Below are 15,596 nucleotides of genomic sequence, written 5' to 3' on the forward strand. Positions count from 1 at the left end.
TTTAGTTAACTGAAGCTTTGTTATTAAAAACTTTGAGGTCTGTTTGCTTTTAAGTGAATTTGAGTTTGTCTTAATTTATGAATCTTTCATTTTCTCATTAATTTACTCAACTGGAAGACTTAAAAAAAAAAAACAGTTTTCCAATTTGCCATTGAGCTAGTTAGACTGAGTTAGACTTTTTGTTGCCTGCCCACAGAAATTACTAACCCTTCTTAGGCTCAGTTATACTGCCCTCCCTGATTTGATAAAATCAATGCATTAGGGATGTATGATTATATTAGAGTGTCATCAGTATTTCTGCTGCTTTTCACAACCAGTACATCAGCTGTACAAACGAATACATTTGTGGAGTTTTAGTCAGGACAAGCAGACCTATGTCAACTAAAGTCTTGGTCTTGCTCATTTTCATTCCTTAAACTTTAATTTTTGTGTTTTAAGGTTTAACATTTTAAGTCTGAACAACATTTAGATATTTGTATCATTATTAGTATTAACTAAAATGTATTTGTAAATATCTGTATATCAGATATTGGCGAAAATCCAATATCACGCTGCATAGATTAGTTCAACGGTACCACATCCATATAAAACAGCCTCTTACTTGTTACAGTAAAATAAGTGTGTAGCATTAGTTCAGTAGTCAAGCGCTGCCATATAACTGAGATCATTTTATCTCACACAAGGCCTCACCAGCTGACAGCAAACTAATTCATTCTAAGCATGCTATTGGCATATCGCACTGATGCTGCCATATTTAAACTGCTCTTGCATGACTGCTCCCTTTGCAATCCTCTTTTTACAGCCCTCCTCCACCCCAGCTCCTCTTTTATTCTGCCTTTGACTTTATCAGTGTCATAACTGTTAAAGTGTAAGTGAACCTCCGGCTCAGAGCTAACTCAGCCCACCTCTGTAATTCAAAAAATGCCAAGAAAGTGAGCAGTTTGGCTCTGAGAGGAGGGAGGGGAAAAGGAAGGGGTTTTCCAGTTGAGGCGGGAGTGACAGTGATGTCCCCTTGTCAGAGAGAGACACAGACAGAGTCCCACAGCACAGGTGCCTCATAGCGATCTTTTAAAGTGGAGGAGTTTTCCCCTCTAGAGTCCCCTGATGCAGGCTATTGTGTGGTGGTGGACCGTGGTAGTCCTGAGCACTGCCTGTTCAGGTTGTGTGCTCCAGCAGCGGCGTTACTATAGCCAGAGCTCTCAGAGCCGAAGCAGTGCAGGAGAGGATGGGAGTGGTCTCTGAATGGGAAATTCAGTTAGAGGCGGTAACGCTCTACGATTTCTACAGAGTGTGTGACTTAGAAACCTACTGATGGTCGGTTTCTACGTCACATAAGCCCCACCTTTTCAGAAAAGATTATTCAAGGCAGATGTCTGTTTGAGCTAATTAAAAGCCGTAAAATCCAGATTTTTATCAGTTTGGTGCAAATTTCAGCTACAACACCAAAACTGTATTTTATTATAGTTCAGTAAATTACCTTAGTATACAGATGAAAAAAATGTTAAAATGTTCACTGGCTCTTTAACAAAATAAACTATTTATAACCACACACTATGTGTGTTTCTTGAAAAAGTAGTCCTGACCAAACCTAAATTATTGTATAGTTGTAGTAATAACGGTTGGTCGTATATATTCTCATGGCGCACCAAGACTTGGCTCAAGGCACACCAGTGTGCCTTGCCACACCATTTGAGAACCACTGGATTAGTGATGTTAGAGCTAGCCTCCTGGCTTGGATTTGCCCCCAAAACCAGAATCAGACCAACTCTGAGGCCAACTGAAAAAGTTTTGCAAACAGGGGTCAAGTACACCTCTTTGTCTTGTCCTTTCTTTTCCTTATCGCTAATTTTATCCAGGTCCTTGCATTGCTGTACGTCTATTTTAGAAGAGGGGTTACATTCAGAAACAGCACTTTTCAGGAAAATCAAAGGAAGAAATTTGCATTTTTTTGCTTTGATAAGTATTTTTTTGTAAAAATAATTATGATTAAAGATGGATCGTGTTTTTGGCAACCTTCATTGACCCCCAGTGTGTCAGGGTCCCAGAAGGCTTTTCCCTTCGTCACCCCATGTGGCGGCTGTGTTAGGGATGCACAATATTATATTGGCATGCTATATATCAGACTTTGTTTCTATATGGATGTCACCACATACTGTAGATCGGTGTCAGAATTCACTAGAATGACATTCTGTTCACCACCGCTGCTGTATCCAGGTCATTTGGCAGTCTTGATAATGATAGTAGGGGTAGGGGCACTGGTCTGAGCTATGGTTGTCATGGTGATAAACATACCCTGGTAAGTGTTCATTATTCTGAGCTCACTTCAAAGTATGATTAGAATGAGGATGAAAGAGGTAGGAGTAGACATAGAAGCAGTACATCCAAGTAGATAAGTAACACTTGGGGTTGTCATGGTACAAGTCACACAATATTGACCCCTGTTTCAATAAAAATAAAAGTCCTAGGCAGCCTATAATGAGGCATTTTGTTTTTGATATTCGTACATTGCAATATAAAGCTCCTGCATACTATCTTAGCTGCACAAATACAATTTAGATGGTTTGTTTGTGATGTATTTATTTATTGTCTAATGATGCAGTGTTTTTGTGCATCGTCTCCTCTGCTGTCACCTCTGCTGCTCTCTGTCTGTCAGAGGAATAAACTCAGCTTTTGCAACAGCATCAGCATTTGCTGACCTGTGAATTAAATTTTTTAAAGGTACACTACATAACTTTCCATTACTTTTCACTATTATTTAAAATTTAATTAATAGAGATCATATCATTGTAGAAATCATGGTATTCAAAAGTGTGTCTAAATTTTTGCTGTAGTAATCTACTCTTTCTTTGTCTCTCCATTTTAACGACAGGATTTAGCCTGTCACAGTTGTCCTGAAACAGCTGATCAGAATTTCAGTCATTAGTAGCCTTAGTTAAATTTAAAATGAGCAGTTAACCTTTATTAATAGTCAAATTGGAGATAAAGTTTACACCAGAGGTGCTCACAGTTGTTGTCTGTGGGAGTGATTTGTTTAATTCTGAAAAAGACCCCCTTCAAAATGCTTAATGCAGCTTCTGTAGGTTATTTTCACCCGTTTCTGTATTCATGTCACGTGTGCATTTATTTCTGGAGTTTTAAAGGACTGCAGAGACTTTGCTATCTGGCTGGGTCTTTATTCTAACCTTTACTGTGGAACAGGGCTCACCAACCTGTAGATTGTAATCTCCTGGTAGATCTTTGAGACTAACACTGAATGTTTTATGTAGACTGTTGAAAATGTTTGTATACATTGTTAAAGTTTTATACCAGTGTTTGATTTTAAAGGAAAATTTGAAATTGTCATGGCTTTTATTTTGTAAGCTGTTAGACCAGGGGTTCATCACTCAGTCATTACATGTAATGTAATTAAAGATTGGCATGGGAAAGGAAAAAGTATTTGCAATGATTAACTACATCAGAAGAACGTATATTTTAGGGATTTTTTTTTTACACAAATAGACCAGCTGTTGTCTTCCCCTCCATCTTTCAATTTCTCCGTTAACCTCATGGAGGATCTTAAGAAAAACTTACGCACAAACACAGTTATCTCAAAAATAGAAACCAGGCACTTCATTAAAAAGTGCAAATGTGGTTCAAATAAAGATTCTAGTTATTAAACTACCAATAAAAAATGCCTGAAGTTTGCAAAGATGGTTAAACTAATATCACAACAGGAGCTAATAACTTAAATGATCTAACTTGCAGCCCTCATGAATACACACATATTTTGTCTGTGAACTGTAGTCTGTTCATCTGGAGCTTTAATTACTCTTTGTACTCTTCCTTTCATCTCCTTTTCTCTACTCTGCTCTCTTTGATCTCAGCTGCATAAAACTACTCTGAATATCCAGCACATGCACCTACCTACTTACTCTAACTTTTTGATGCATGTAGCATCAAACACTGTGGGTTTGGCAACCTTCTTACATATTTTTAAATTGTTTTTTTTTTTCAAATAATTTGCTTATATATATTTTTCTAAGGTTTCAAAAGTCCTACTAAATCATCTTTATGGTCCAGCGGCCACATGTCTACTAGTAGAAATAATGTGCAGCTTCTGCGTCTCTGTCTGGTGTGACTGCTACATCTTGATTCTCTGTCGCTGCTTTCATTGTGCTGCTATTTTGTTATTTTTAATGTATGTGCTGTGAGCATTGAGGGACTCAGCAGTACATTTTATTCCAATAAAGTTCCTAAACCTGTTAGGCTCTTTACTCAGGCTGCTGATTTTTATTGAACAGTACTCTGTTTGAAGTCTTCTTTCACTTTACATTACCTTTAATTTGAAAGTCTTGAAACGTCGTCACACCAGGAACTTTTATTCTTGTTTTAGTGTGTTTTCTGCCACCTCAGGATAAAACTATTCCTGAACTTGCTTTCTGGTGCAGTTTATCCTTTGTTCCTTTTAAACTTTGTCTAAAATTAGGCCAGCGCAATTAATTGTCTCTACTTCAAATAGCAGAGATAAGAGGAAGCCCTGACCTTTGAAGTCAGCTGAAGTTGAGATTCAGTTGTTTTCTGTTTGATATTACTGCAGGGATGCATGTTAATTGGTGTAAAAGGTAGCTGGTAGCATAGTGGTTAGCTCGTGCGCTCCAAGCTGTTGTCGTCAGGGCAGGTGGCCCAAGTTTGGATCCAACCTGGGGCTTCTTCCTCATGTGTTGTTCCTCACTCTCTCTCCCCAGTTTCAGACTCTGTCCATGGTGCTGTCTCTCACAGCGAGCCATGAAAAGTTCAAACATAAATCACGTAAAGGTAACAGTAAAAAGTACTAACCTGTGTCTTTGCAAGACTTGATCTTGTCATTCAACATACATACAAAATAGACCTCTTGTTTGCAAGGTGAAAACAGATTTTTACAAAGTGATATCAATTAAATGAAAACATGTGGTGTAAAGTAAGTGACTGCATAAATATTCAGATGATAGATTTAACTGAACTCTGGGGGATGTTCAGTGCTTTGGGTTTTTGTTGTATCCGTCCCCTGAGTTATACTTTTCCATAACTTCTTCTTTGAGTTGCTTGGAGTGTTCTTTTGTCTTCATGGTGTAATGGTAGTCAGGAATACTGATTAACCAGTGACTGGACCTTCCAGACACAGGTGTGTCATTACTACACCCCCAATTACTCTTTACTTGAAATTACTTTGTAGAAATCTTTTTTTTCCACTTTGAATTTAAAGAGTTTTTTGGTAAAGAAATCTAATTGTATTGTCCATGATTGATTTATAAAATCAATAAAAGGGTAAAGCATCCAAGGTGGCAGTACTTTTTATAGACACTGTAAATTTATGGACTTTTATGCAGGGACACTTCTCATCCTTGCCTCACATTTCCAATCACCTGTACCACCTCTTAAAGGCCTGCTCTAAAAGCAAACAATGAAGGTAAATTGCTTCCCAGGTTAGCATTCATGAAACTGCTCTGCTCACATGGACCCCCTCATGGGAGTACTGCCTGTTCTCATGCCTGCCCTCCCTGTCCTCACTGCCAGCAGCTATTACTTCTTTTAACCTTCATTTTTCCAGGCTGGCTTCACCGAGCAGACCGGTCCTTCTCAGCAGGTTTCCCTCAGTTACACAGAATCACACCTGGGAGCTGCCAGGTACCAGCACAGCCTTATCAGCCAATGAGCAGGATGGAGCATATCGGGGTTAAGTGCTTGAGTGAAGGACGGCCTAACAGTGTTTAATGAGGGAGAGCAGCAGGGTCCAAATGACACATCAGTGTGGCCTTTATTATCAGACAGCGTTAGCTTATCTCAGAAACAGAGAGAGGCAAAATAATGGGGAAAAAATATCAAGATGGAAGACTTTTTTATTTTTCAGTGGACTGCAGTCAGTCTGAAACCTGCTGAAAGTGAACGTTCATATTTAGTTTCAAACTCATTAGGCCATTTTCTTTTTCCCTATCGAAAAGCACTTGCAATTATGTTTGGTAAAAATAAATGATAGCTCAGAAATGCCATGCTCTTCTTGATTTAGTCAGTGTGTTAACATGAACAATCAAGCCTTAACTGGACTGCTGTACCTGGTATACTTGCGCCAGGGGAGAATCAGTTTTTTGATAAAGTGTGTCTGACTTCACCATGGTAGGTGGGGATGTATTCCCTCTTAGGCCTGGGCAGTGAGTGAAGAATAAACTGCACACCTTAAGGTGGCTGTGACATTCTTTGGGACTGTGGTAGTCAATACAGATCTTCATATACATATATGTACATATCTATGTAGGCATACAAGCATGCACACATAAATACATTTACGTACCAACATGTATATTAAGAGTAGTCAAATTTCAAATGGCAGTGTTGTAGAGTCTCATTGTACTTGGGATGAATGATCTGCAGCAGCACTCCATCTTATAGGGTGGATGTCTACATCTGCTGCTGAAGGAGCTGCTAGGGGCCCCCACAGTGTCATGCAGTGGATGAGAGGGCTTGTCCATGATGGTTGTCAGCTCAGCCAACATCCTCCTCTCATCTACTTCCTCCACAGAGTCTGGGGGACAGTCCAGGACAGACCAGGACAGTCCAGGCTGTATGTAGGCTCTATCAGGTTATACTCGTCTATAACTAAAGCACTGAGTGACACAGAAATGTGGATGTTAACCTGCAAAGAGAAACGAAGGCAGGTCAAAAATGTTAGCTTCCTTCTGTGAACTAACTTCACAATAGGGCAGGGCATTCAATCGAAAAATAATCGAAACTGACATTTGGAGCCTCTAACCAACATAAACCTGTTTTGTCAATTATTTCAATTTTTTCCCTTTAAATTCTCTCTACTAATATACCACCCCCTTTAAATCAAACTACAGGCTGTGTAGTCACGTGATAGGTAGCCAGGTGTTGCAAGGCATGTAGCCGCTTGTAATCTTGAGAGGATAAGAAGTACTAGTCATGCACTTATTCCCATCCAGTCCACTAAAACTCAAACACAGAGCTGACTGTGCAATTTGAGCAGCAATGTTATTTTCTACTTTTTACACAACAGTATAAAAATAATTATTTTGGTAGCCAGAAATACAAGTTGTTTTTTTTCTACTTTTCTTTGAAAGTTTGACTTTTTTTACAGAAAAGATTTTCATTTCAGCTGATGTGTGTTTTGATTTAAATTGTTTCTATAAGTAACCATAAATTGTTAATATGTGCCTGCTCCATTCAGTTATTTGTTTTAAAATTATACAAGTATTTTCAGTACAACCAGAGTAGGAGGTTGGGGGAGGAATAATCATTGGTTAATCATTATCGAGGTAAAAAGTTCAATTAATTGTGATTTTGATTTTTTTCCTTTATCGCCCAGCCCTACTTCACAATAGTTACCAACTACTGCTGTGATCCTGTCTTTTGATTTTGGCTGTTTTCTGGGTGTTTTCTTGACTCTAGACAAGTGGACTGAGCACAGTTATGATTTGCTTTTAGTCAAATGTAAAATTATTTGCCTAGGAACATCAGGAGATTGTCCAGAACTCAGTTCGGACAGGTTAGGTGTTTAGCTCTTAAATACCCCTCTTATTTCTTCTTGGCATAATAAATTTGGATTCACCAAATTTAAGTAGTCCTAATATAGAATATAAAAATATCACAATACATTACATGACCTCAGTCAGTTTAATTTGCGGCACATGTCCATTACTGCTTGTGGGAATAAAGTACAAAAAAGTGGATAAAACTTTTTTATTAAGTGCAAACCACCCCAGAAGTAGTGATGATTACACTTTGTTTTTATTTTGTATTTTTAGTTGAAGATGTGCAGCACGTACACTCTTGTATTACTGGAAGTAATAACGTTGTAGCCTTGAGCAGAGTATTGATTTAGCTCTTCAGACCAGACTATTTAGTGTAGCTCTACATCCAGTCAGTCTGTGATGTTTACAGGGTTTTTCTATATTTTTTATCAGTATAAAAATCAATGACATTTATAGTGAAATTTAAAAAGTGTTGCGCACTTTTCTTTCCTTTGAATGAAATACAACAGTATAAGAACAATATTTATCAAAGGGTAATTTTTTGTAAATATGTGTCTTGTTCTGAGTGGAGAATAAAATCATATTTTCATTTAGCTCATTAAAAACAACACACACATGCAAACCTGATGCATGAACCAGATGTCCACAGTGCAAATAGGAATATTCCTATAATTCATTTTCTACAAAAGCACCACTGAACTTTCACCATGTCAGAAAACTGCAGTGGTTACAAATTTTCTGCTCGAAATAATGAGAAGAGGGAGCCTGTGCTGTTAAGAGGGCAGACGAAGGCAGTGTGTGTGGTGTGGAAACCAAAAACTTTCTAAAGGGCCAGCCGACAGCCAGCAGTGTGAGTGTGTGGAGGAGGTAATGAAGTTTTTCCAGGGAGTCTTTGCTGGCCTTGCAGTATGGTCCTAACTAGCTCAGCTGCTTCAATCTGTCCTCATAATGCTGCTTCTGTGTCCAGACAAATTCTTATAATCTGGCCTCTGTATCCCTGAACCTTTCTCTTTTTAACCCAGCCAATTGATGATTCACTGAATAAAACTGTTGGTGAAGTTGGTATTTTCTTACTGTGCTTTTGTTTCATATGCATGCTTTGAGGGTGATTTGGTGTAAAAATCTCTAATAGGTGCAAAAAGCTTTGGATTACAGCATTACAACATAATCAACATAAAACTGATATAGCTGAAATGTATGCTGCAAAAACATTGATTTTAGCATGTTTTTGTGTGATTCAGATGTTCCCAAATGGTGCAGCATTGTGAATTTGAGCAACCATGCGTTATTACTTTAACTATACATCAGCGAAAGATACTGTAAGAAAATTTAATGAGGCAATTTTGCATGAATATGAAGTGAGGTAGCGTGAGTCCATATTTTCAATGGCTACTGGTGGAGTCATTAGCTTGAATGTAGCTTTACTATAGTGGCAGTTTTAGTTGTACTGTAATCCACACCAAAAGTTTCTCTTAGCAGAAAAGATGTTTTCGCACTTCTCCTGATAGGCTTCGGCATGAATTTCACGCACCAACACACTCTGCCATTCAAACGCTACAACAGGACTAGCCTGTGCAGTCAAGGTAAGCACTGGAGCTGGGCATGTCTACTACCTAATGGTGTCCTGCTGCTCTGAATGTGACAGACATTAAATCCAGTCAGCTTCTAGAATCTTTTGAAAAGTCCAGCCCTTCTCAAACCTTTTCTATGGGAGGTTTCCCAGAAGAATGTGAAATATATCCATGCAGTGAATATATGAAACAGTCTGAGGCGTCAGGGTACTCTACACACTTGAGCCTCTTTTATTCGTACGCTGAAAAAGAAAAACAAGCTCATGTTGTTCTGATCATGTTTACACACTAATGCCAACTGTCATTGTTATTTTTTGAAACAGTTTTGATTTTTCTTGTTTTTTTGCATCCATCCAAGTCATTAAAATGTGTGAATAATGATTCAGAACAACATCTGCTGCTCCCTTGTCGCTCCCTTGTCCTCCTCCCAACTCCCTCTCTCTCCTTTGCACTGAAATCTCACCTTAGACGCTGTGATTTGCCCGTGTATTATGTGGATATCAACTGTGGAACATAACTGATAGTGTGTCAAGGTTTGGCACAGCCGTAACAGAGACTGAATTTAAAAAGTTGTTCTCCATCTCTCAAACTTCACACAGCTCTATGGAACATGAGATGGTGCTGTCTGAAGATCTCTGTCAGGATGGATATGGATCCAGAGTAGCTCTAAAAGGAACCCTGCATGATCAGAAAAGTTCATCTTGTTGGATAGATATTTTTATCTCTCAAATGTATACTGAACTGAAAAAAACTCACTAGATATCCTAGATATCTGCATTCTGAGTAAATTTGAGCGTATAAATTCACCCGGAGGCCGCCATGTTTTGGTCCGCACTGGTTATGTGACGTCACGAAGCCACAGTGCTCCTCATCGTTGCTATCCAGTAACCGCTTTTTAGATAGTTTTGCTGCTTGCAGCTGTTGCTGCCATAACAGCTTTCTTACTGTGTTTATCTTTACCTGCAACCTTTTGAACCTTGTGGAAACAGAAAGCTTTGTAATTAGTAGAAGTTTGGGGAACAACTTTATTAAACAGACACAGTTTAGCTTGTGCCCTTTTATCTGGTTCATCAAGAAACAGATTTCAAACACACTCTTCGTATGTGGACATAAACATTTGCTACAACAAGGTAAATATTTCTCTGTATTAAACATTTTCCTGTCTAGTTTGACCGATAACTGCTAAAGGTGCCAAAAATAGAAGAGATCTCAAATCTTAAAATTCTCCGTGCGTGAGATGTGCAGCGTCTCTGAGATGCAGCCCTAACACTGGCTGCCAGAGGCATGATGGCGGTCGTGTTACAGAACAGCCACGTTTAAAGTATAACATAACTTGGCCTTATAGGACTAAGATCTCTAAGAGAAGCAACTGGAAATAAATTAACAAACGTTAAAGTTTTGGGAAGGGATGGCAAACTGGAACTTGAATCAGATTATTGATAAAAGTTCAGTGGTGTGAACGGAGGAGTTTGAGCTATTTAGAGCCCTCAGGCAAAGACTGAGGGGCCCCTACCCATTTAGCTAAAAGCCAAAGCAAGTGAATAAAAATTTTTAAAATATCTTTCCCCCTTGGACCCTTAATAGTAAATTTAGATGTACACCTCATTATCTGATGCACCTATCATGATTTTATCTTGAGGCCCCTTGGAGCACAAGACCCCAGGCAGTTGTCCCACCTTTCCCTGAGGGTAAACCTGCCTGTGTGTACAATTGAGGTTTGTGAAGAGCCCGACTAGCAGGCCTGTTTAGAGCACATAGGTGTAAATAATAATGTATTACAGCATACAGAGAAAGCAGTGCATTTGCAGCCTGACAGGCAGATTCATTGTCTTTCTTTGTGCTGTGTGAGCCTCTTTGTAGACACTGGTCTGCTGGATAGAGGAATACAAACCATGTATATAAATCATATAGCACAAAAGCTCAGAGACAGAGGATTATGTAGAAATTACATTCACGAACTCACAGATAGAGGAATTCATCTTCCAATCTATTTAATCTATGTTTTATATGAGCAGCGACAATAAGAGAAGTTATCTCAGGACACGTTCTCTATAGTCTAGACTGTACTCTTCATTATATTAATCTCTTTCAGGCCTGGAGTATTCAGCTCAGTTTCTCTAGAGAATTTGTTTTCTCTTTTTGCATATTAATTGCTTTTTCCCATTATTCTTTGAATCATGGTACCTGGTCCCTGTCTCCTATGTCTGCACGGCATGTCCTGAAGCACCCACGCTTGTCTGTTTCCTTTACCTTCCCTCACTTATTGTCTGCTTATTTCCTCTTTGAATTCTCTTCATTCTCTGTAAATCTGCCCTGCCTCTTAAATTTGTCATGCTCTGTAAATGTCAAAGCAATTTTTAGCCAACTGTGCAGAATTGATTTTAACCAGCTGTGTGACAATTAAAGGATCCCCGTCTCCTCCTCTCATTCATTGACATTAAGCTAATTTTGCCTGCTGACGTCTTTTATTGCTCCTTAGGCAATCAACATCTTGCTTCTGGCTTCATGATTGGGTTTATGATGCCCTGTTAATGGGTGAAAACACACACGTAATTTTTAGACTCCCCATGAGACTTGGCTGGCTTTTCTATTAAAGATTTCTCCAAGAAGTGTGTATTGATCCACAGCTACATGACATTTCAGTAAATCAGAGAGCACAGCGCTAACAAGACAGCGGGGAGTATAGGATTGGACAGGTAATCAGAGATACCCACCAAACAACTCCAACTTACATGACAAGTGAGATGTTAATTTAGCTTCAGTACATTCACTGTTGTGTTTATGCTCTCCTCATTTTAAAGAGTCATTGGCATCTCTCCTTTGCTGTGTAGTAGATGAATGTTAATACAAATACACACAAAAACATCTCACACAATGGCTTAACAATTTCAACAGTTAAACTGACCAATGATTAGGAGTCATTTATTAGTGCAAGATATTCTCTGATTTTGTCCTAGTCAAAGTGAAGATTTGTACTGCCCTGTTTATAAATCATTAAGCAAGCTGTTTTAACTCTCAAACTTTGGAAAATTTCTCATAAATCTGAGACTGGCAACCCCTGAAATCTTCCTTGGTCACATCTTCATATATGCACTTTACTAGGGGTTGACCGATAATTGGTTGATATTTTGCATTTTGCCAATTATCGGTATCAACATTTTATTCCACTGATCACCCATGTGATTAATCAATCATAAGTCTGCTACTTTGACTTCTCTGCATTTGTTTCCTTCCCTTCCAGCTCATCTTTTATTCAGTCACACTCTCCCCTAATGTCCCACCCACACTACCTGATTGGCTACTGTGTCACATGACTTCTAGCCAATCAACACTGCAGCCTTTGTAAACTGATACCACCCTGAACAGTGGTCTCCTGTGTCGCCTCATAAAGGAAATACAAAATGAGTGGGCCAAGATGGGGCCGGCGTACGTGGCCTGCCGTCTGTCGCTACCAGTGCTGTGTGTGTTTATGCTGTTTGTTTCACTTTTTGCTCTTAATGTCGACTCTGTACTGGTGCATGATCGCCAAACACTGCTGGATCTTAGACTTTATGCTGAAGATCTAGTAAAATCGGATTTAGAGGTTAAAGTGGACCCTGATCTTAAGCTTGACAGTCAGATTAATGCTGTCATAAAATTGAGCTTTTTCCATTTGAGGCAGCTGGCCAAAATAAAGCCAGTTCTTTCTAAGCAGCAATTTGAGACAGTAATCCACGCCTTCGTTACCACTCGGCTGGATTACTGCAATGCATTGTATGTGGGGGTTGGTGGGTCCTCCATCGCCCGTCTTCAGATGGTACAAAATGCAGCTGCACATCTTTTAACTGGCATACGTAAACACGACCACATTTCCCCCATTTTAGCCTCTGGTTGCCCATACAATTTAGGATTAATTTTAGAATTCTTTATTTGCTTTTAAATCTCTAAATGGTCTTGCCCCACCCTACCTCTCTGAGCTTCTACACCCATACACACCCACCCGCTCCCTCAAGTCAGCTGATCAGCTGCTCCTGAAGGTGCCAAGCGGAAGCTCAGAGGGGACCGTGCATTTGCTGTTTCGGCTCCAAAATTATGGAACGAGCTACCCCAGCACGTTAAACAGGCCTCTTCTCTACCCGTTTTTAAATCTCTTCTTAAGACCCATCTCTTTTCTCTGGCCTTTAACACACAGTAGTCATCGACTTTTATATTTATTTGCTATTTTTATGCGTGCCTTTTCATGTTACTTGTGTTTTATGTTTTTTAAATTGATTCTGTATTTTATATGTAGTGCTCTTCTTTTATCTCTTGTGAGCTGCTATGTTTTTTATGTACTTTTATTTATTCTGTACTTTTATTTATTCTCCTGTACAGCACTTTGGTCAACTGTGGTTGTTTTTAAAGTGCTTAACAAATAAAGTTGGATTGGATTGGATTGGATACAGCGGTTATCTCTGAGGGTAAAAACATCATGATCCTCCACACTGAATTAGGGCTGAACAATTTGCAAAGATAATCTAATTTTCCCCCAATATAGCGATTGCGATTTAATGTGTGATTATTTTTAGGTTCCTCATCTCATCTTACATAAGCAGGAAATCATTCTATGTTATAATAAGCACAAAATAAATAAGTTAAACTAAGGATAAAATATTAAGAAAAAAATCTAATTGCAATTTTTCCAATATAGCAAGTTTGATTTCAATTGATATAATAGAGGCGATCATCCTCCCATCCTTTTATATTATTCTTATTTGATTAAGAAAAACAAACATGAACAAGAAAAGTAGGATTTTTGTTTAAAATAAAGAAAAAGCAAGCAAGAAAGAAAAAAGACACTTGGATGTCTGCATAATTTGTAGAGCAAAAAAAATGATTGTATCAAACCGTTTTTTTGACCCATTTCAGGTTAAAGAAATATTGTACTGTCTGTGATTTAAAAATTGCAGCATGCCATATTGTGATTTAATCCTATTTACGATTAATGGCCCAGTCCTGCACTGAAGTTCCTAAAACACCAGAATCCTGGACGCAGTGTCCACAGTCACAGCCTGTCCTGTCCACATTTAAACCACAGAAAATGCCTAGAAGCATCTTGCATCTTTTTTTGATCTGTTTTTCCTCTTTTTTCATATTTTAGTACACCACATGTTGTACCAGCTATCACGCTAGAAGGATCAAACTGTAAGCTAAACTACAGTCAGATTGGTATTAAAAAGACAAATAAATCTGATTGACAAGAGCTGTGTCAGTGTTTGAAGAAAAAGAAGTTTCATAAACTTTTCAAGTAAAGGTGCAGACTGAAAGAAAAAGTCAAGTCAAAGTTTCTTTATATAGCACATTTAAAAAAAACAACCTTAGTTGACCAAAGTGCTTTACAGGCTTTGACAAAACAATTAAAGCACAATAAATGACTCACAAAAACATAATGCTCTAGCAGTATTATGAAGAATGCATGTCAAAATGTCAAGCTCAATTTGTATTAAAAGCCCGTTTAAATAGGTGAGTTTTCAGAAAAGATTTTTCTTGTCAAAGTGTTTGTTTACAGATTTTACAAATGGCAGGACCATATAGTATTAAGACTAAGAAGAACATCCATCCATCTTCTATACTGTTTATTCCATTAGGGGTTGCAGGGGGGCTGGAGTCCTTCCCAGCTGTCATCAGGCGAGAGGCGGGGTACACCCTGGACTGGTCATCAGCCAATTACAGGGCTGACATATAGAGAGATAGATTTTAAAATAGAAATAGATTAAATACAATCATTACAATTTTGAATGTAAGTCCAGGTTGTGGCTGTTCATTTTCATATTTCATGCCCACCTTTGACATGGCTTTTTTCTGATAATCGGCTCCATGTTTAATAATGATCAGTCTCCCTGTCTGTAGAAATCTCAGTCAATTTAAAGTGTTTCAAGTGTGACCTTTATAGCAGTGAAAATCACAGTAAAATCCTCCCCACATTCTGGCTGTGAATTATTGAACCAGTCTCACTAGTGCAGGTGGAGGGTCACTGTCAGAATGAACGCTCTCCTTCTCTCTTTGGTGTCTGTTGCCCCATATTATCTCCTCTCTAATATCTCTTCTCACCACTTCTCTTCCTCCTGCCACTGAGCAGTATAACAGCCTTTACTGGATAGATGGACCCCTCTGGCTGCTCAGCTTTGGGCAAGTTATCGACTGCAGCATCATGAGCTGGGTAATTAGTGTGTCCCAGGACAGACCTGCAACCGAATCAAATCATTGCCTCTGAAATTAGCCTTCACTTCTGACTGATTGATGACTGGGGTCTCACCAGTAGGTCTGTGGACTGTTGATAGGCTTACATGTTAAAGGAATCTGAATTTTTATAAATATTTTATATTTTAATAGGTGTTGCACCTGTCTGACTTATTGACCTCTGATACAATCCCATACCTGGTCTCTGGGTTTCCGCTGATAACAAATCTAAAACCATTACAGAGTAAAAGCCTACATTCCTCACTGTGAGACTGGGACATCATTTATGTCTAAGACGTTATCAGGTTTGTCCTAATAGGAAAAG

The 15,596-nt window shown here is 38.7% G+C and overlaps 1 protein-coding gene across 2 annotated transcripts in view; it reads left to right on the plus strand.

Annotated features, from left to right (window-relative positions):
* The window catches only part of tyw1 (tRNA-yW synthesizing protein 1 homolog (S. cerevisiae)), a 106,024-nt gene that overhangs the window by 68,775 nt on the left and 21,653 nt on the right, over positions 1-15,596 (plus strand). The gene's annotated exons all lie outside the window — the stretch shown is intronic.

This window comes from Cheilinus undulatus, linkage group 2 (genome assembly GCF_018320785.1).
Source record: "Cheilinus undulatus linkage group 2, ASM1832078v1, whole genome shotgun sequence".
Classification (NCBI taxonomy): Eukaryota; Metazoa; Chordata; class Actinopteri; order Labriformes; family Labridae; genus Cheilinus; species Cheilinus undulatus.